Genomic DNA, 21,308 nt, shown 5'->3' on the forward strand with positions numbered 1-21,308 from the left:
AAAACTCAGCAGCAATAACGCAAAGCCAATAGAAATTATTACATATATTCAACAATCAAACCGACAACATGTGCATAGACATATGTGTCGGTAGAAAATATCCTTAGAGTGCACAACCAAAGCACTCTAAGGATATTTTCTACCGAATAAGAGGATCCAGCCTTTGGAACACATATTATTGGTTTGACTTTGTACTTACATTGTCAACTCTGTGTATTTATTTTATTTTTCAAAAGATATTTTATTAACATTTTCAAAGAAAAACAAACAGACAAATTACATACACATACATCCACACAATTTGAACTCCTTCAGGGTGTCTATTTCATCTTACATTTCAAACATCTTATACATTTTGTGTATTTATTGTATATATGTCTGTATTGTTGTTTTATATGTCTTACACATATGTCTATGCACATGTTGTCGGTTTGATTGTTGAATATATGTAATAATTTCTATTGGCTTTGCATTATTGCTGCTGAGTTTTCCAAACCTCCAGGTACTAGCTGGAGATCTGCTATTACAACCGATCTCCGGCCAATAGAGATCAGTTCACCTGGAGAAAATGGCCGCTTTGGCAATTGGACTCTATGACATCGAAGTCCCTCCCCAAACCGTGTCCTCCTCAGGCTCTACCCTAACCCCCCCCAATGCTGGGGAACCTGGAAACCCTAATGAGAGGCAATGCAGGATACTGGTTAGAGTATCAGATAGGAGCTGGGAATCCCCACTCTGTCTCCTGGGGCCAGTTATTCTCTCAGCCAACCTCACTCCTCACAGGGTTGTTGTGAGAGCAAAATGGAGGAAGTCCCACGTGCCCCCATTCTAAGTTCCTTGGAGAAAGGGTGCAGATATTTAAAAAGAAGATGTGTTTCTTGGACACAGGAATATGTAGGGAGGTTTGGGGGCTACACATGGCCTGTAGGCTACCCCTGTTATAGAGTGGCCAGAAGCAGTCTTTTATTTCTTACATTTCTACTCCAGTCTTCCTCCAAAGAACTCCAGCTCCTCACAACAATCCTGCGAGGTAGGTTAGGCTGAGAACAAATGACTGGCCCAGGTGAGTTTGCTAGCAAGCAGGGATTTGAACCTGGGTGTCCCTGGTCCCAGTCCAACACTTTAACCATTGTTCGTCACTACACACTGGATTGCTACCTTTCTTACTGCCTGGCTCCTGTATCTTTAATGGAAATCTGATGTGCAGCCATGATACTGGATTTGACTTCTCTGCCAGTTAGGGTTGCCAATGCTAGTTTGGGAGATTCCTGGAGATTTGGGGAGGAAAGGGCAGTGTTTTTGGAGGGAACGAAGCTCAACAGGGATGCGATACAACATCATTTACCTTCCAAAGCTGCCATTTTCTCCAGGGGAGCTGATCTCTGTAATCTGGAGATCAGTTGTAGTTCTGGGAGAATTCCCGGTCCCACCCTGGAGGCTGACTACTGTACAGTGAAAGCATGCTCTGCTTAATCTTTGCACCCTTGGGCTGTTGCTAGGCCCATGACAAAGACAGGCTTCTGTCTCTCATTCATGTAGAAGAGGAAATTTCATCAATGCTGCTTTTCTCACCCCTATGTGACAAGTGGCCCCAAACGCCCTCTTTGGCACAGCTGCTAAAAAGCCTGGTGTTCTTTTTTCATCTAGTTAATGGCACACATAAAGCTGCCTTATACTGAATCAGTACCCTTGGTCCGTCACAGTCGGTATTGTCTACTCAGACCGGCAGCAGCTCTCCAGGTCTCAGGCAGGGGTCTTTCACATCACCTACTTGCCTAGTCCCTGTAACTAGAGATGCCGGGGATTGGACCTGGGACCTTCCGCATGTCAAGCAGTTGCTCCACCACTGAGCCACAGCCCCTCACAGGAGCAGGGCCAGCCAAAATGTTGGGGAACACGGACAAGCCCTCAGATGCAAAGGAGGGCAGGACTCTGATAAGGCTTTCAGCAGGCAAAAAACTTGCCACGCAGGCTGAGAAGTGGCCGGCCCAGCTGCAATGCAAAGGAACCTGAGAACCTCTGCCGGGCCCTCCCTTTGCATCAGGACACCTTCTGCCTATGGTAGTTCCTGAAGTGTGCCCGAGGTCTCTCTTTAATCACTAATCGAGTGCCAGATAAACAAGCTCGACATGGTTCCTGCCCAGAATTTTAAATGAGCCATTTTGGCTCGTGTCAAAATGTCTAAAATAAACAAGCGATGCTCTTCCAGCCTGTGTCAGCAGGGAGCTGGGCGGCAAAAAAACGGCGGCAGGCCCCAGGCAGGGCAAGAGTCGTCCCTGTTTCTCTTCCCGTTGGCACTGGAAGTTGCGCCCCTGCTCCCAAGAGCCGCTTTCCAAGCTTCCTGCCTCGGGGATGTTTTGTTCCACCAGAATAAGCACAACAGCTGCCAGGCTGTGACCCAAAGATCCCTGCTGTGCCTTTGAAATTCCCAGGTATGGCAGAAGGTGAGGAGGCAGCTGGCGCTTTGCCTGCCCTTTTCTCTCCCTCAGCTCCCCCCCCCCCCGCCCAACTTGCTTGCTTCACAGTAGGCAAGCAAGTGCCAGAGAGGGGAGCAGCAGACAGGATCGAGGAAGGGACAAGTGTGGGGTTGCCAACTCCGGGTTAGGACAGTCCTGGAGATTTGGGGGTGGACTCTCAGGAGAACAGAGTTTTAGGGAGAAAGGGGGCTTAGCAGGGATGTGACACCATTCATGGAGGCCACTGCCTGCAACTGCCATTTGTTGGGGAATAGATAGCGAGCTTCGTTACATGTCAGACAGACAAGGGTTAAAATTGATTGTATTGATGCTGACCAGTTCAAGAAGGTGATGTAATCTCCAATGTGTCAATGAGCTATTGGTCAGTGAGGATCAGTTGTAAACATGTTGTTGGTCACGTACCCAAAAATCTGCATGTTACAGCTCTTTCTTTGTCTAAGTCTAAGAAGAAAGAGCAGTATCAGTTACCTTTTGGATCTCAACCAGAGAGGATGGGGCAACTCTGTATTTTAGAGATGTCATGTGCTTAAGTTTAGATTCCTGCCAGTTCTTTTCTGGCACGTTTAGGGAACTAGAGATGTAGTAAGGATTGATTGTTTTAAACTCAAGTTTACCCTACCCTATTTTATAGTGAGTAAAGTTTTGTTTTAGCTAAGACAAAGGACTTTGTCTGTTCATTGTGTGTGTGTGCTTTAATTGACTTTCACCATCCATAATCATACGATTCATAACCTCTGATAAAAAATTATTCCCAACACCATTTCCTCCAGAAGATCTTTGTAGGAAGCCACAGCAGTTAAAGAGGTATCCAGTTTGTTGTGTGGCGTCCCTGCAATAGAAGGCTTCTAGACCCTGGTGCGACTAGTGACTAACAATGGCTCACTTACTCTGCAAAACCCGATAATCTAGCAGGTTTTGAGGCTGGCCTGGCCTGCTTTGCGCAAAACCACACTGGGTCTATGAATCACTTCCTTTTCCTCTGAACGTTTACAAATCAGTAGCCTTATTGGCTGATCCAGTATCTCCTCAGGTAGCGTTCCTCCTTCCTCTTTCAAAGAATAGCGTCAGAATTGGATTGCCTGGGCTTTTGAGATCACACCACTTTCCTCACAATTCTAGCCGGTGATGGCTAGAGGCTGGGAGAGTTTGTTGCTTCGGGAATCTGGAGTGAACATCTTTGGGCCAGGCCCTGATTTCGCCTTACTGTTCTGAAGGCTGATCTCCAGCCATCCCTCCCTTTTTTATTTTCAGTGGTACTAAATTAGGCTTACCTGCCGGGGGTGGGTAGAGATCTCCTGGAATTAAAACTGATCTCCAAATGACCGAGATCATTTCTCCTAGAGAAAAGGCTGCTTTGGAGGTTCGACTCTATGGCATTAAACCTGACTGGAGTCCCTTCCCTCCTCAAACCCTGTCCTCTCCAAGTAGGGTTGCCAACCTCCAGGTACCAGTGGGAGATCTCCTGCTATTACAGCTGATCTCCAGCCGATAGAGATCATCAGTTCACCTGGAGAAAATGGCCGCTTTGGCCATTGGACTCTATGGCATTGAAGTCCCTCCCCTCCCCAAACCCCACCCTTCTCAGGCTCCGCCATAAAAACCTCCCACCGATGGCAAAGAGGCACCTGGCAACCCTATCCCCAAGTGCCACCCCCCCCAAATCTCCAGAAGTGTCCCAACTGGAGTTGGCAACCATATTAAGTAAATGTAGCATCGCAGGTTTGTAAGGACAGAAGATATGACATTCTGTAGGGTATCAAATTAACTTGGGGTGAAGTTAGGGTTGCAGCCATAGCAGGCAACTTGCTGGGAAGGATGAGGGGAGGAGACAAGTGCGCCAGTGCTGCGCTGGTGAGCAACATCACTTCTGGCGGAAAGCTGTAAGTGAAGTCATCACGTTGGGGCAACACTCTAGGATTCATCCACAACTCTATGGGTTAGTCATAAAATTTTTGGTGAATCATAGAGTGTCGCCCCAACAGAATGATGTCACTTCTGTTTTTTTTATATAGAAGTGACATTGCATGTCAGTGCAACACCAGCCCCCAACCCCATTTTCCCCTTGCTGAACTGTGAAGTTCCTGCGAGGAATGGGGGTAATGACGTCATTTCCTTTTCTTTTCTTTTTGCTGGAAGTGACGTCATTTGCTGGCACAATGCCAGCGCACCCACCCCCATTTTTCCCCTACTGGCATGTGAAGCACAAGAAGGGAATGGGATAATCCTTGGGAGGTCCCCCCTAGGTGAAGACGATGTAAAATGAGAAATCACAGGCAATGGGGGCAGACAGAGGAAAAACCAATCCTGGTAAAAAAAAAAAAAACCAAAGAAGGAAGGAAGAGCCTGTCTAAATATCTGGGCACCTCCTTTGCTGGTTGTGTGAGCCATGGCTGAGTGTGCCCCTTGCCATAAGGAGCAGGGCGAGGGATGCCAGCTGGCCGTGGCAGCAGATCACACCTGCTCTGCATGAGGGCTTCCCCCTGCTTTGGGCCACGTGGCCTCAATGCAGAGGGGGAGCACTTAGGCCGTCAGCTCACTGATGGCCAATCTGGATAGAGATGCCAGGCCTCCTGGCTCATTGCCCACTAGCACCTTTGGGGTGGTGGTGGATGGGGGTGGAAGGAGCATATGCTGACATTTTGCCAGCGAGCTGACGTCACTTCTGGTAAAAACCAGAAGTGACATTGTGGACACTCTAGCATTTTACAAAATCTCGATGGTAATTTTTTTTTTGTAAATTCTGGAGTGTCTAAGTGCACCAGTGCAATGATGGAATGCCTAGCCCCACCCCCTATTTCTCCCAGGGGTTGCTGGCTAAAGTCTGGCAACCCTCAATCCACTCCGTCAGGTAGGTTCTTCACCCACACACAAATCCAGAGTAGCTCCCTCAAAATCAGTGGACTTATTCTGCAGTAACAGCTTTCAGTGGTTTGAAGGTTGTAAGAAACCTGCTGTTGTTGTCCGACAATGACCCAGGATGTACACACTCATTGCTTTTCTTCCACAACTAGTTTTATCAGAGAGTTGAAAGTAGTACGATGAAGCAACCATAATTCATGGTGTATATCCTCATTTTTCCCCTATAGAGTGATCACCTCTGGTTAAACAGGTTTTTGTAGTACTTCAAATACGTACATTGCCTGCATGACTTGAGACAACAGGAAATGAGTGCATAGTTCATTTGCAACAATCTCTCTTTTGTACCACCTCTCTCTCAAAAAGCTGTCATCTGTCTCTAGCCTAAAAGTCACAGGGATCCTGCTTCAGGATTCTGCAGAACAGTACCAGGGAACTGCTAGCTCCTCCCTGTACTAAAGTACATAGAAGCTTTCTCCTGTAGCCCCTTACAACTACAGTGCTTTGCCTACCAAGATCTGCTCATCCAGTCCGTCTTGGATCTTAAGATGCATCATAAACTCATTACATAAAACAGCAATTCACAGCGCCATTGAAAATGTATCATCCAAAGACAGCAAGAACACTATAAAATGCTACCACTGATCAGCCTTCGACGCAGATGGCTTGTCAGCTCAGTTAAGAAAACTTTGGTTATTTATAAGTGCAATCCTAAACAGAGTTAGGAGCCCCGTGGCGGAGAGTGGTAAGCTGCAGTACTGCAGTCCAAGCTGTGCTCACAACCCGAGTTCGATCCCAACGGAAGTCGGTTTCAAGTAGCCGGCTCAAGGTTGACTCAGCCTTCCATCCTTCCGGGGTCGGTCAAATGAGTACCCAGCTTGCTGGGGGTAAAGGGAAGATGACTGGGGAAGGCACTGGCAAACCACCCCATGAACAAAGTCTGCCTAGGAAACGTTGGGATGTGATGTCACCCCATGGGTCAGGAATGACCCGGTGCTTGCACAGGGGACCTTTACCTTTTTTTAAACAGAGTTACAACCTTCTAAGCCTTTGGTGTCGCTTTGTGTAGGACTGTACTAATAACTGCTCTCAAAAGCTTTCTTGAAAGCATCTGCTTTACAAAGTTTTCTGAAAGTAGGGTTGCCAGGTCCCTCTTCGGCACCGGCAGGAGGTTTATGGGGTGGAGCCTGAAAAGGGCAGTGTTTGGGGAAGGGAGGGACTTCAATGCCATAGAGTTCAATTGCCAAAGCTGCCATTTTTCTCCAGGTGATCTGATCTCTATCAGCTGGAGAACAGTTGTAATAGCAGGAGCTCTCCGGCTAGTACCTGGAGGTTGGCAACCCTATCTGAAAGCCAGGGGCTTATCCAACATGTTGCAGCAAACTGTTTCACAAAGCTGGGGCAGCCACCAAAAAGGCCCAAGACTATACTGTCTGGGCAAGGCCCTGTTTCCTCAAACGTTGACATCACTGGGTGGGGATAGGTCTCAATTAAGCTGGAGATGACCTGAGAAAGAGCACGTTCCTGCAATCTCATGCAAGCCTGCCTGTCAACCACCCAGAACCCTGGCTTCGCTAGATTGATTGGGTGCCACTGAGCAGCTCTTAATTTTCTGCCTTTCCTCTGCATGCAGATTATTTTTAGACACAATGACAGACGGCTGCAGGTTGCCAGCTTCCTTTACATAATGCTGAACTCAAGATGGCAAAGGACAATATTTGCCAGAGCAGATAGAAAACAATGAAGACAAGCTCGGCATGGTGCAGAGAACGTGCTGTTCTCCCAAACAAATGGAAGAGTTGAATGAATTCTGGTGCTAGTAAGGGTCATTGTTTTTTTTGGGCGGGGGAGTCATATGCAAGTGTACTCAGAGTAATCATACCTTTTCCTCTTCAAGGGTGAGCTCTGAAAAAGCGATTCTACAAGTTTGCAGCATTGTTCAATTTGAATAAAGAAAAGCCAGCTGTGGATGGCTCCAGTTGGCTACCGCCACTAACACAGTTCTTCCTTCCATGAATATAGTTTCAGAGGGTAGCAGTGTTGGTCTGCAGTAGAACAGCTAGACCGAAGTCCAGTAGCAACTTTGAGACCAACAAGATTTTTGGTATACCCTGAAGGTATACCCTGAGAATCTTGTCTGTCTCTACTTGCCTGAGCTTCATCTGCTTCTGCTGCTGACGGAGAACTTGCTCAACTGGGAAATGGAGGCATTTATATCCTGAAAGCCCTGGCAACATCACACAAATAAAGCGTGCCCTTGACATTCCCCTCCAGGGCTGAATCCACACACGATTGGATATCTTGCTACCATTGCTTTATACTGAGTCAGACCACTGGTCCATCAAGGTCAGTATTGTCTGCTCAGGCTGGCAGTGGCTCTGCAGGGTCTCAGGCAGAGGTCTTTCACATCATCTTTCACATCTGACTCTTTTTAACTGGAGATGCTGGGGATTGAATCTGGAACCCTTTGCATGCCAAGCAGATGTTTGACCATTGAGCCATAGTCCCTCCCCCTAAAGGACTCCCTTTGTCCCGTGTGGACAATCCAACCCAGTTGCAAATAATTGCTGTAGAGCAATAAACATGCAATATCCAACCATGTGTAAATGCAGCCCAAGGCCAGTAGTTAGGCGTAGAGAGACTGCCTGCTTTTCAGGTGGCAGATTTAGGGGTATCATTACAACCTGTCAACTATTTTATTTTTATGACCATGGGTTGGTGCCATCTGGATTTTCTTCCTTGGTACCAAAATGAGTTGGGCTGCATTGTGCAGGGGGTTGGACTTGATGACCCTGGTGGTCCCTTCCAACTCTACGATTCTATGATTCTCCTAGGTTGTGGGGAGGGAGGCGTCAACTAGTGAAGCTCTTCTGGGAAAGGATGTGCCATTCTCAAAGGTGGGCCAGAATTAAATTGTTTCCGGAAAAAGCCCTACAGCTCTTGCGTAGCTCTTTCTCCTCTGGAGGTTTCAAAATGCTTACCAGAGGTGGACCAAGAGAAGAAAGGATGTGTTGAAAGAAGCCAGGACCATAGCTGGGAACAGACCTCAGGCTGGGTCTTACTTGACTAACAACAGGACTGCCTCCACAGATGTTTTGTTGCTCTGGATTAGTTCAGGTCTTGCTGAAAGGGGAGGGGAGACAGCAGAAGTCCTCTGCCTGTGCTATGAAGTGGTCCAGCCACTATATGCATGCACTGAAAGATGCAAAAAGAATTTATCTTTTTGTTTGTTTGTAAGCACAACATAGTGATTTAAGGGTGTTTTATACAGTAATAGGACAAAGACAGATGCAACATTTGTAGAGCGCAGTGTCCCCACTACATCCAGTACAAACAGATGAATGTGCCTTTTCCTCTCCAGGCAAAAGCTGGCTGTGCATAGTGCTGATTGGCTACTACTGGTGACATCACCAAAAGAACTCCAGTCCTTGAAGCAGTTGAACCACCTTTTAAAAACAAGTTTCAATGTATATTAATGCACCTAAGATGAAGGATGAATATATAACCAGATGTGTGTGTGTCCTCATGTGCTTCCTTAAAAAATAATAATGCTGACAGCCATCTGAAGGAGGGTGGAGAGTGGGAGCAAAGGCCAAGGACTCAGCATTTGACTTAACAGAGCACGTGTCTATAGTGCAAATTACAAAGTTGAGAAGAAGCCAGACTCACCAGGTGGCTGAAGAATCTGTTGGGACTTCTATCAGATCAGTCTGTGCCCTGAAGGGTGCTTTGTTTGAAGGGCAAACAGACATGGCAAAGTCTGCAAAAAGGTAAATTGCGGACATGTGCACCCACAATTCAGATAGAGACTATGCAGGAAATGGAGTCAGGATTTGACCATGAATCCCAGTCCCACTAATCAAAACTGGAGTCCCTGGACTTTTATCACTTTTTTAAAGGGGAAAAGACAGGTTTTTAAAGGACATTTTTTTCCTACTTCTGAAATGCTAATACCAGCGCACCAACACCGAGTGGGGGTTGAAGGGTTAAATCCCCTCTCCCTCTGTGTCGCCCCATCTGAACAGAAGCTGTTAGCATGTGCAATTCACCTTCTGCAGAAGGATGAAGATCAGTGATCATCACATCTGTTTTAGCCCTGAGTGCCCCTTTGTATGTTGTGCAAGCCAACTTTTTTAACTCTTAAGGAAGGAGCTGTGCTTTCATCTCTGGAGGTTTTGAAACACTTACCAGAGGTGGACCAAGAGAAGAAAACATATGTTGAAAGGGGTTGTCTCCTGAACAGGAAGGGGGAAACTCAAGTAAGACCAATGTTCCAGTCACCAGGGCTTTAATGAACACAATCCCTTTCTGTGCACAGCCTTGAAACCAGGATGGCAGAAATCTGTCCATGCTCTTGACTCTCTGCTTCCTTTCAGACAGAGACTGGCTGCTGTTTTGAGGTGAAAGTTGGAATGGAAAAAGTGAGCCAGGTCTTGCCCAGGGATTTGTATTAGCCATTAAATTAGCACTTAGAAACCTGCAGCCTAGGAACTGGCTGCTTAGCTCAGTAAGTACAAGTCAGGTCCCCATCCTGTCCAACTAGATTTTTAGCCTTCACTGCTAGGGTTACCAACCTCCAGCGGAAGCCTGGAGTTCTCCTGGAATTAGTACTGATCTCCAGATAGGGTTGGCCAGCTCCAGGTTGGGAAATGCCTGGAGATTTTGAGGGTGGAGCCTGGGGTTTGGGGAGGGGAGAGACTGCAATAGGGCATAATCCACCTTCCAAAGTGGCTATTTTCTCCAGGTGAATTGATCTCTGTCACCTGGAGATCAGTTGCAATCCCAGGGGACCTCCAACCACCACCTGAAGACCGGCAACCTTATCTCCAGACTACAGAGAACAGTTTCCCTGAAGAAAATGGCAGCTTCAGAATGTGGACTCTATGGTATACCATAGATGCTAGCAGAAAGTGAAGTCCCCTCCAAGGCAATGCCCCCAAATCTCCAGGAATTTTCTAGGCCACTGTTGGTAATAGGATTGCCAGGTCCGAGTTGGGAAATACCTGGAGATTTTGGGGGTGGATCCTGAGGAAGAGAAGTTGGTTTTTATATGCCAACTTTCTCTACCCCTTAAGGGAGAATCAAACCAGCTTACAATCACCTTCCCTTCCCCTCCCTACAACAGACACCCTGTGAGGTAGGTGGGGCTGAGAGAGCTCTATCAGAGCTGTGACTAGCCCAAGGTCACCCATATGGCTTCGTGTGTAGGAGCGGGGAAACAAATCTAGTTCACCAGATTAGCCTCCGCCGCTCATGTGGAGGAGTGGGGAATCAAACCTGGTCCTCCAGATCAGAGTCCGTTGACTCTGATGTTGAAGACAGGTAACATATCGAAGACAGGTAATGATTTCCAAACCACTGCTCTTAACTACTACACCATGTGGCTACACCACGCTGGGCAGGGTTTGGGGAGGGGAGGAACATCAATGGGGTATAAGAGTCCATCTTCCAAAGTGGCCATTTTCTCCCAGTGAACTGATCTCTGTCGCCTGGAGATCAGCTGTAATAGTGGGAGATCTTCAGCCATCCAGAGTTGCCAAGTGCCTGGTGGTGGCAGGTAAAATCCCGCCAATCCACCAGGCTGCCCGCCAACCAGCTGAGGGCCACGGGGCACTGTGTGCGCACGCAGCACGCACATCACTTTCAGGTTTACCTGGAAGCGATGTGGACGCTCTGGCAACCTTGGTTAACCATAGAGTTTCAGCCAAGATCGCTAGAGCGTCCGCGTCGCTTGTGGGTAAACCCGGAAGTGACGTAAGGGCGTCACGCACTTCGGCCGCATCCCTGCAAAGCTCCCACCGGTGGAGCCTGACAAGCCTACAGCCATCACATGGTGATTGGCAACCTTAGTTGAAAACACAATGCTGCAGTGGTGAATGAATTGACAGTGGGCAGAGTTCTCCCTTCTATGCAACTTGAGGCCCACAACTGAATAACATGTTGAAGACAGGTAATGAGCTCTCCCCGTGTCTTAACTTTCTTGTAACAGCAGCTGCCAAATGGTCTGAATTGGCTCAGGATTATGAAGTTAGGGTAGGGTTGCCAGCTCTGTGTGGGGAAATGCCTGGAAATTTTGGGGGTGGGTTTTGGGGAGCAGAGGGACCTCAGCAGGGTACGATGCCAGAGTCCACCTCCAAAGCAGCCATTTTCTCCAGGGGAACTGATCTTTGTAGTCTGGAGTCCAGTTCTAATGTTGGGAGATCTCCAGGCCCCACCTGGAAGTTGGCAAAGGATTAGAGTGACACTTTCCAATCCCCATTTTGCTGATGTAAATCGCCCCCTTCTGAGGCAGACAGTTCTGTGAAGCATCTCCAATAAGCCTTTTAGTCCCATAAAAAACTTGCCCTGCCATTCCCTTCACATCCTGGTTATTCTAGTATCCCACCCCTCCAATATGTGTGCTTGGGTTAAGTGCTGTCAAGTTGCTTCTGATTCGTGGTGACCCTATGACTCAATGTCCTGCAAAACGTCCTATGATTACCATAACAGCCTCGCTCACCAATATACTGTAACTTAAACATTTCATTTTCTTTTTGAAAGACCCATCTTTGGTCCCACACTGAGCCATGTTTGCAACCCCCTGCCTGAGGTATTCCCCTGAGGCTTCCTACTTTCTGAGACCTCCACCCAGCCTCCCAGTGGTTAGCCAGACCTGAACAGTCCCTCCACCCATAGTTCCCATGGGAAGTTTTAATCCCAGCCACACTACCATTTTATCTCCCAAAAGCCAGATGGTGAAAACATTGATGCTTTGTCCACTGGGCATTGGAATGTTTGTGGACCCTTCACAGTTAGTGGCTTCTCTATAGGGTTGCCAGTTCCCTCTTTGCCACCGGCGGGAGGTTTTGGGGGCAGAGCCTGAGGAGGGCAGGGTTTGGGGAGGGGAGGGACTTCAATGCCATAAAATCCAATGGCCAAAGCTGCCATTTTCTCCAGGTGAACACATGAACCCATCAAGCTGCCTTATACTGAACCAGACCCTTGGTCCATCAAAGTCAGTATTGTCTGCTCAGTCCGGCAGCGGCTCTCCAGGGTCTCAGGCAGAGGTCTTTCACATCACCTACTTGCCTGGTCCATTTAACTGGAGATGCCAGGGATTGAACCTGGGATCTTCTGCACACCAAGCAGATGCTCTACCACTGAGCCACGGCCCCTCCCCAACTGATCTCTACCAGCTGGAGATCAGTTGGAATAGCAGGAGATCTCCAGCTAGTACCTGGAGGTTGGCAACCCTACTTCTCTACCCCAAGTGTGATGGCAACACCACCATGTTTTTGTTCCACAGAATCACATTTTAAGAGAGAAAGAGAGAGAAAAGAAACCTTTGTGCTCTTGCTGACAAAATGAAAGTAGATATACGTGCCAAGGAAAGAGGAAACTCAAAACAACTGACGTGGCAACTTCTTCTCTGCCAGTATGTTGTGATCTGCCCATTGTGAGTGAAACTTGGCAGAGAAGCCGCCTGCCCATGTGACGCCTTTTGTCTCGAGAGGTCGAAATATTCAAATTGGCCAGTTTTCAGCCCAAAATAAATCCCGTGCTTGAAACTTGAGACAGCAAACAAAAAGGCTCAGCCAAATTCCATTGCAGAGAACCACTGGCTTTGTTTAACTAAAAGATTTAAGAAACCATTACAAACGGGTGGGGCACCAGAAGTGGCACACCTAGCCAGGAATGAGTCTGTGCCCTGCCTAGACAAACTTGTAGGCCTGGCTTACTGTAGTCAGGATCCTGCCTCTCCCATGCCAGCCAGGCTTCCTCCCAGGGCCAGAGGACGAGCGGCAACAGCAGAGTGCAGGCGGCTGCATGCTGATTGTACATTGGAGTAGCCCACTTGCTAAGGCCCCCCCTCCCCGCACCACTGTACTGCAAAGACTTCTGCCAGTCTACACTTACTTCAACCTGCATTTGCAGGGTTGCCAACCTCCAGGTTACTAGCTGGAGATCTCCTGGAGAAAATTCACCTGGAGAAAATGGCTGCTTTGGCAATTGGACTCTATGGCATTGAAGTCCCTCCCCAAACCCCGCCCTCCTCAGGCTCTGCCCCCAAAACCTCAGGCTCCGCCCCAAAAACCGGTGGCGAAGAGGGACCTGGCAACTCTATGCATTTGAAAGCAGAGAAGACTTATCCACTCATATTGACTAAAGACGTTTGGGTGGTTTCTCCATAGAGATTCACCCACTCCCCCACCCCCCAGGCTCCATCATGTGGATTACCCACTGATGTTGTTTCCCCCTAATGCAAAACAGCTGTGAGATGCTTCCAGTTGAGGCCAGTAACCAGGAGGAGGAAAGGGCTGCTTAGAACCCTTCCCCTCTGGACATTTTTTCCACTCAAAGGGCCCACTGAAATTTTTCCCTCTCAAAAGCGGTACTCACAAAACATCCCTAGCTGCTTCTGGTTAAAAGTACAACATACAAAAAAGCAAACAAAACAACAGATAATCACACATAATCTGGATTGCCAGACATTCCTTATTCTACTTGATCAGAGTTCTTTGTAAGCTTTTGGGTACCTTTTTTAAAAGAGCTGAGTCAATCTTCCCCAGGCCTGACTTGCTTTTAGGATTGCCAGGTCCCCCCAGAAACCGACGGAGGGGTCAGGGTTGCCATCTCTAGTTTGGCAGACTCCTGGAGATTTGGGAGTGGAGGAGGACAGGGACCTCAGTTGGGTACAATCCTATGCATAGGGTTGCCAACCTCCAGGCACTAGCTGGAGATCCCCTGCTATTACACTGATCTCCACCCGATAGAGATCAGTTCACCTGGAGAAAATGGCTGCTTTGGCAATTGGACTCTATGGCATTGAAGTCCCTCCCCTCCCCAAACCCCGCCCTCCTCAGACTCTGCCCCAAAACCTCCCGCCAGTGGCGAAGAGGGACCTGGCAACCCTACCTATGCAGGGGCCTGGTTTGACTCAAGACCATGGTGTTGGGAAGAGAAGGGATTCCTGCCTCCCCTCTACACCACTTCTCCGAACCAGAATAGCCTCGGGGGGCTTATGTGGCCTGTTGGAGGGGGATACACATTAACTAAGTTATGAATATGCCTCCTGGGACTATTTTGGCAGGAAAAAATTATGTGGGGGCTAAAACAGAAGGCCCCCCCCCCCACTGTGGCTCGAGCTGAATTGGGCCCCTATGGTATTTTAAAAATGAGTTCTCCCAAAGCTGCCATTCCCAAAAGAACTCCAGTCCCCAGCTAGAGTTGGCAACTTGGTGGTGTTGGCAGGCATGAGAGGAAATGGAGGAAAGAATACAAATTCCCCCGAGTGGACATTCAGTTGCCACTGCGATCGCCTCTGGATCTGCAGAGGCAACGAATGCACCACGGGGAATCATCTCCATGTGGAAGCGGCCTTAGTTGAAAGTTCAGTTCCTTTACATAAACTGCTGTGGGTTTTAAATTTCCATCAAACACCATACTGCAATGGGTGAAACAAACAGGGCACAAAAGCACTTTAAATATAAGAACACACCCCTTGTCTTTGCTGGGGCCTGAAACGATGGTATCCTGAAATTTTATTCACTCTGTCAGAACATAATACCACCAGGGCTTGGACAGATGCCACTCTAGGATTTTGACACCATTTCCTAAAATGGTGCCCACTGCATATTAACACCAGACTCCAGAGCCACTAGAAGAAAAGATTCTTGTGCTAGGCTTAGCATCTTCAGCATTTCTTATCCCCCTTTGACCCTAGAGAAGGCAAACGGAAGAGTTTCCATATGGCCGAGGGTTCACACTGGGGGAGGAGGGTGAGTTTAGGACACAGGACAGAAAATGGAACGAGGAAGGGAGCCGAAAATAAGACCCACTGCCCTGTAGCCCCAAGGTCAAGTCTGTTGTCCCATCCTGCCTCTGCTCTCTCTTGCTAGGAGTTCCCGCAGGCAATGAGTCAGGCAGCCCGAGAGTCAACAAACAAAAACACATTCCTGACAAAAGCACATGGCGCAATGTTTGTAAAATTGAGGCAACCTCCTGGGGGTGAGTCAAGACTTTTCCTACGTTGCAGCAACGTGCAGAAAGACACAACATCATCTTGGGGTACAAAGGGTCAAAACAAAACAAGTCAAAAAAGGCGCAGGGCAGATGTCGATCAAAAAGGTATAAGAGGCACACACTGAATCAGACAGAAGGTGCACCTTCGAAAAGATGGTTGAAATGATGGATAGACTAACCAGCATGCTAAAAGAAAGAATGATTGAAGATTCACAGAAGAAATGGGAATGTTATTTTGAATATGTTAACTGGAAAATGTAGATTAAATAGAGAAAGGGGGGGACTTAATTGCAAGACATATTTAGAGCAAAATAGAATATTTAAATCAGGGGTGGGGAACGTCAGGCCCGGGGGCCGTTTAAGGCCCTCGAAATAATTTGGTCTGGCCCTTCGTGGGTCCTGGCAAATCTCTAGCTCAGAAGGATCTAAGACTGGCGATCCGTCCCCTCCCGCGAACAGGAACAGCCTCTATTCAAGGCGGTCGTTTGTTTTGCTGAGAAAAGGAGCCTTCCCCCCCCCTTGCAGAAGAGTTGTTAGCTATGGAGCTGCTAGGACCGCCCAATAAACTGTATTAACCCTTTCCCACTCGGGCCCACACTGGGGGGGTGTCATCAGGGGCAGCTGCCTGCTTTGGGCTTGGTCAGCTAATTTTGAAGTTGATAATTTTGTATGGCCCCCGAATGATGTTATAAATATCCAAATGGCCCTTGGCGGAAAAAAGGTTCCCCACCCCTGATTTAAATAGATATCGTATTAACAGAGCAATGTTTAAGATACAAACTGATACCTGAAGTAAGTGTAAATGGTAAAGATGTGAGCGTCTGTATATGTTTGTTTGTTATCTTTTTGTTTGAAAATGTTAATAAAATATTCTTTAAAAAAGAAAAAGAAAATATTGTTGAAAGACAACATTGATATGGTACACCCAGAGAAAGGGTTTTCATTTGAGCCAGTTTACACACACACAATTACATTACAACTCTGCCTCCCTTGCCAGAGGGCCTGCCACGAGGCAAATTGAGGCAGCCAGCCCAAGGAGTTAAAGGGCAATGATACGGGGGACAGACAGATCTGACCCATAAGTCACAAACCAGTGGAAAGTGCTCTTGCCCGCTCTTGCAGAGCTCCTGGTGATTTCAAAGGACTTGCACAGAACTTCCCTACAGCCCTAGTTGATCACTGGGAATGAGGTGAGCCATTTGAATTTTTCAAGCGCCAAAGGTAAGAGATGCTTCCTCCCTTAGAAATCCCACTAGATTCCTCATCACATGCACACCCTCTTTTTTATAGCAATAAATCCTCGTCTGCCCCCACCTTCTGACAGGGCTGAGTGATATGTGGTTGGGCTGGGTTTCTTGAGGACAAAGAATGATACGACACATTTGAGTCAGTGTTGTGGTCCAAAACACACACACAAGAGTTAAGAAATGCACCTCTCTTTCTTCCTCTAGACCAGCGGTTCCCAAACTTTTTGAGTCATGGAGCACTTTTCAGGAGAGAAATTCGTCACAGAGCACTAATTTTCACCTAGCACCTATATAATAAACCGAACGACAGCAGTATTTTTCTTTCCAATCTCTTCACGGAGCACTAGGAGATGTTTTGCGGAGTACCAAGTGCTCAGTGGAGCACAGTTTGGGGACCTCTGGACAAGTCTTAGGCCCACAGAGCCCCAATTAGGATTGAGACTGTAGAGCACTGTGTGTGTGGGGGTGTGTGTGTGTGGAGATGAGGCTCAAGCCTCCTCCCCATGCTATTTTCCAGACTTGAAATGGTCTCAGGGAGACTTATTTTCCCCGTTGGGGGAAACTTACTTGTAGCCTACATGCAACTTTCTTCAGTATTGCAAAGGACAGGTCCCTGAGCTGTTTCAGGTCAGGAAAATGGTGGTGAGGGGGTTTCAGCCCCCTATCCCCATGCGTCACAATTCTGATGCAAATTTAGACCCTTGGACAACTGGGAATCACAGAACTCCTGGAAGACATCAGATTGAAATTCCTCATGGACTTTTTAAACACATAAATGGCCCTGAGGACCACATCTGGTTCTCCACCCACTTTTGAGGGCCATGAATTAGATGCCACCTTGTCCTACTACCAGAAAAAGGCAGATTCCATCTTGTTCTAAGAACTATTTTTCCCTTGGCTAATGATACTGCCTTGCTATGCTGCACATTAGAATATCGGACCCAGCTCTCCGGATGTCCATGTCTCCTTCCAAGCTGTGGGTTGCAACCTCTGCAATATGACGGAGACTTGACCCTGTTTATAGGTGGCGGCTCATTATAGTCTAATGAGGAATTTATGGGCAGGTATTTGCAGAAGTAGGAAGGGGGAGGAGCACTTCTTGCCCCATATTCACAGTTAGACGCTTGCTCTCCTTTTGTTACAGCAATTGCTGCTGGATCTGACCCAGTGCCTTTAACAACACAGGCTGCAAGACGTTTGGTGGTTAGAGTTTTGTGTGGGAGAAATAGAGATCTCGAATAGAGAATACGTGGCATTCCTGTCAACGTACAATCTCCAGGATTCTATGGGGAAAGAAGGTGTTTGGCTAGTAAACCAGTTTAAACTTTGTTCATGTAGTTAGAAAATTTCTACGCTGCTTTTTCAGAGTTCCACTTGAGGCAGCATACAATTAAAAACCACAGCATTATAACATAAGCCATTACACACAAGTAGCATAAAAACTATCCATAAAACAGAAGCAGACCATGAAAAAGCTTATAAGATAAAACACTTAATTAAAAGCCTGGGTAAAAAGATGTGTTTTAGCCTGCTGCCTAAAGGAAAGGAAAGGAGGCGACAGTAGGGTTGTCAGGTCCCTCTTCGCCACCAGCGGGAGGTTTTTTGGGTGGAGCCTGAGGAGGGCGGGGTTTGGGGAGGGGAGGGACTTCAATGCCATAGAGTCCAATTGCCAAAGCGGCCATTTTCTCCAGGCGAACTGATCTCTATCGGCTGGAGATCAGTTGTAATAGCAGGAGATCTCCAGCTAGTACCTGGAGGTTGGCAACCCTAGGTGGCAGGCAAGCCTCAAGGGGCATAGCAACCCAAAGGCAAGGTGCCACCACAGACAATGTGGTGCGTATTTGCAGATTTTGCCACTCGCAGTGATCCCAAGATTGGATCCCCTGCAAATGGGAGAGGGTCTGCGGCAGGGGTCCACAAATGTTTTGAGCCTGTGGGCACAGAGTGGTAGGTACAACCATAAAATGGCTGCTGCAGCAGGCCGAACCAACCACAAAAGGAGGCAGAGCCAACCACAAAATGCCAGGGAGTGAAGTTATGCGTAACTCTAATAGTAACTCTTCAACATTTCAGGCAGAAGCTCTGTTTAAGAGGATGTGTTTTTAAATGAGTGTATTGTTGATAGCTATTTTTCCCCCCATGCACACAGCTTACCTTCAGTAGCTCAGTGAAGACCCTTGCGCTGTGGCGGCAGTTGCTGCCAAAACAACTTTCCAAAAAGCTGCACAATCCATCAGGTCTCCAGCAGCCAGTCAGGAGCCCTGCTGGGCAAAAGCCTCACCTGACCCTGCCGACTTTCTAAGAACACTTGGTGGACACCTGGAAAGATTTTGGCGGGTACCATGGCGCCTATGGCCCACTGTATTACTTTGCATCCTTTGGTAACATGTTAATTTGGTTAATAAAGTTACATATCAGACATGATTATACCAATATTATAGAGAGAGGGATTATTTTTATTCTAATACGCTTCAATAGCTATTTAGCAACTGTAAACAAAGTTGAGACTAATGTGATATTGTAATGCCTGAAATCATTATATGCTATGGGACATGTATTGGAAATGTATGCTTTATGCTCAGTCCGCATACTCGCACTTATAAAGATGCTAAGCCCAGGATATAAGGGTTGGCATCTAGCCCAATACCATGTGAGAGCACATGTCTGTAATTGACATGCAGCCCCAGGTATAAGGGGTAAAGTATTGATCCTTGAAACAGATGCCCTAATGTGTAATCATTTAAGTTAGCATGAGTCTGGCAGACGCCATTATGAGCTGCCAGAATAAAAGACTACATTGCTTGCCTGGTACGGCCGTTCACCAGTAGAGAAAAACAGCATCTTACCTACACCCTTAGGAATGTGTTTCTAGACCTAGTGCTTGCTTAAAGACAGCTTCGGCCAATATTTAATACGCTATGCTAATTAGAGTGAAGTAGACAACCAATGTGCAGTAAATCGACGTAATGGTAACACCCCTGACCCAAAGTTATAAACGTTGTTGCAGTCCTTTGTTCTGGTGTGTGAATTGTCCTGCGCATTTGGGGCAGTTTTCACCCGGTATGTATATTGGGCCTAATAAACAGACTGTTTTAAACTCTCAACCTCCTACTGTGTTATTGTCATTGGAAATTAATACAATAACACAGGCATTTCAATATCTGAAGAAACTATAAATCCATTTTAAATATCTGAATAAGGTTATCTTAGGATCCAGTGGTACACAACTACATATCATTAATAAACATGAATCACATTCTGCCAAAATAGCCCAAACACATGTATCCCAGTCAGTTCTTTACGGTTTTAAGGCTTTATGACTTTAGACTTTTTATATTGTGTACAATTTTGAATGTTTGACAGAAAATTTATAAATACTATAAATAAATGCATACATGAGTAACTCATGACACAGGAGAGCCAACTATATAAATTATACAAGTAGTTTGTAGGCATTGGAGATTGTTGATTATCATTTCATAGGGCTGTTTTAATTAATTGGTTTTATAAGTCTAGGATATTTATGTGAGCTGCCCTGAGCCTGGCTTCTGCCAGGGCAGGAGGGCTATAAATTTAATAAAACACTAACAATAAAATAATATTAATGATGATGATGATTATTATTAAGGGAATAATAGTGCCCTTAGTCAGAGAGACATTATGAAGGCAGACAAACAAAGGAAGATCTGCAAATTAAAATGAGATACTAATGAGGGGAGGCAAATTCTGGGGAGGGGGGAGGCAAATTCATAGTGAGTAGATCTATTAGGCATGATAGTTAAATGGAACCTCCTTGTTCAGAGGAAGAATATCTTTGAGGCTAGGGACAAACCAGTAAGGAAAGCCATCATCATCACGCATGCTTCCCAGAGGCTGAGAATTGGTGGAAACAGGATGCTAAACAGACATCAAGTCTGATCCAGCAGGGCTCTTCTTATTAGTTTGGGTGTACCACATCCGTGACCCCATCAGCATTTGCATAAAACTCTGCCCCCCCTCCCCGGACTGGCACAGCCAATCCAGGCATGCCAATCATTCCTTGGCTTCATCGTCATTGATGGAGTGATCTGGTAGGAGGGACATTGGTCAGGATTTATAAATATAAGCAGGAAACCATAACTCTATTTATATATCATTATCCTTTGGAGAGGAAACACCTTAGTGAGTCACTGCTGGCTCAGCGCCTCACGAGTTGTTCCCTTGAAAAGGAAAACAGAAATAGATAAAATCTCACTCCAGGCCACAGCTTGCCAAACCAGTTGTCCCAGCCTTCCTCCCTCTCCTTCCTTACAAATACTGAGACCATCCCAGGTGAAGGAGAGATGTATCCTATGCTAGATGCAGATTGCACCCAAAGAGGTCTTCAAAACACCTTCTGAACGCCAACCTATCTCCCCACTACATCCATGGCTGTTCTTATCGGGGAAGAACCTCCCAGTGGCTTCAGGAAGCCATTTATATATATAAAACATACAACCTGCCTCTCAAGCGCATGACTCCTGAGTAGGTTAGGGTTGCCAACCTCTAGGTGGTAGAGGAAAAAGGACACCTCTGTACAAATATCAGGGGGATAAGAAAATCAGTACAGGAGCGAATGTTATTAGAAATCAACAAATTCTTATTGCTACTACACACATATATTTTACAAAAGTAGTCACGTTGACCATCAACATACAAAAAGCAACATATATCCGACGCAAAAGGTGAGTAATAAATAGGGTGAGTA

The sequence above is a fragment of the Euleptes europaea genome, chromosome 14, assembly GCF_029931775.1.
Source record: "Euleptes europaea isolate rEulEur1 chromosome 14, rEulEur1.hap1, whole genome shotgun sequence".
Taxonomy (NCBI): domain Eukaryota; kingdom Metazoa; phylum Chordata; class Lepidosauria; order Squamata; family Sphaerodactylidae; genus Euleptes; species Euleptes europaea.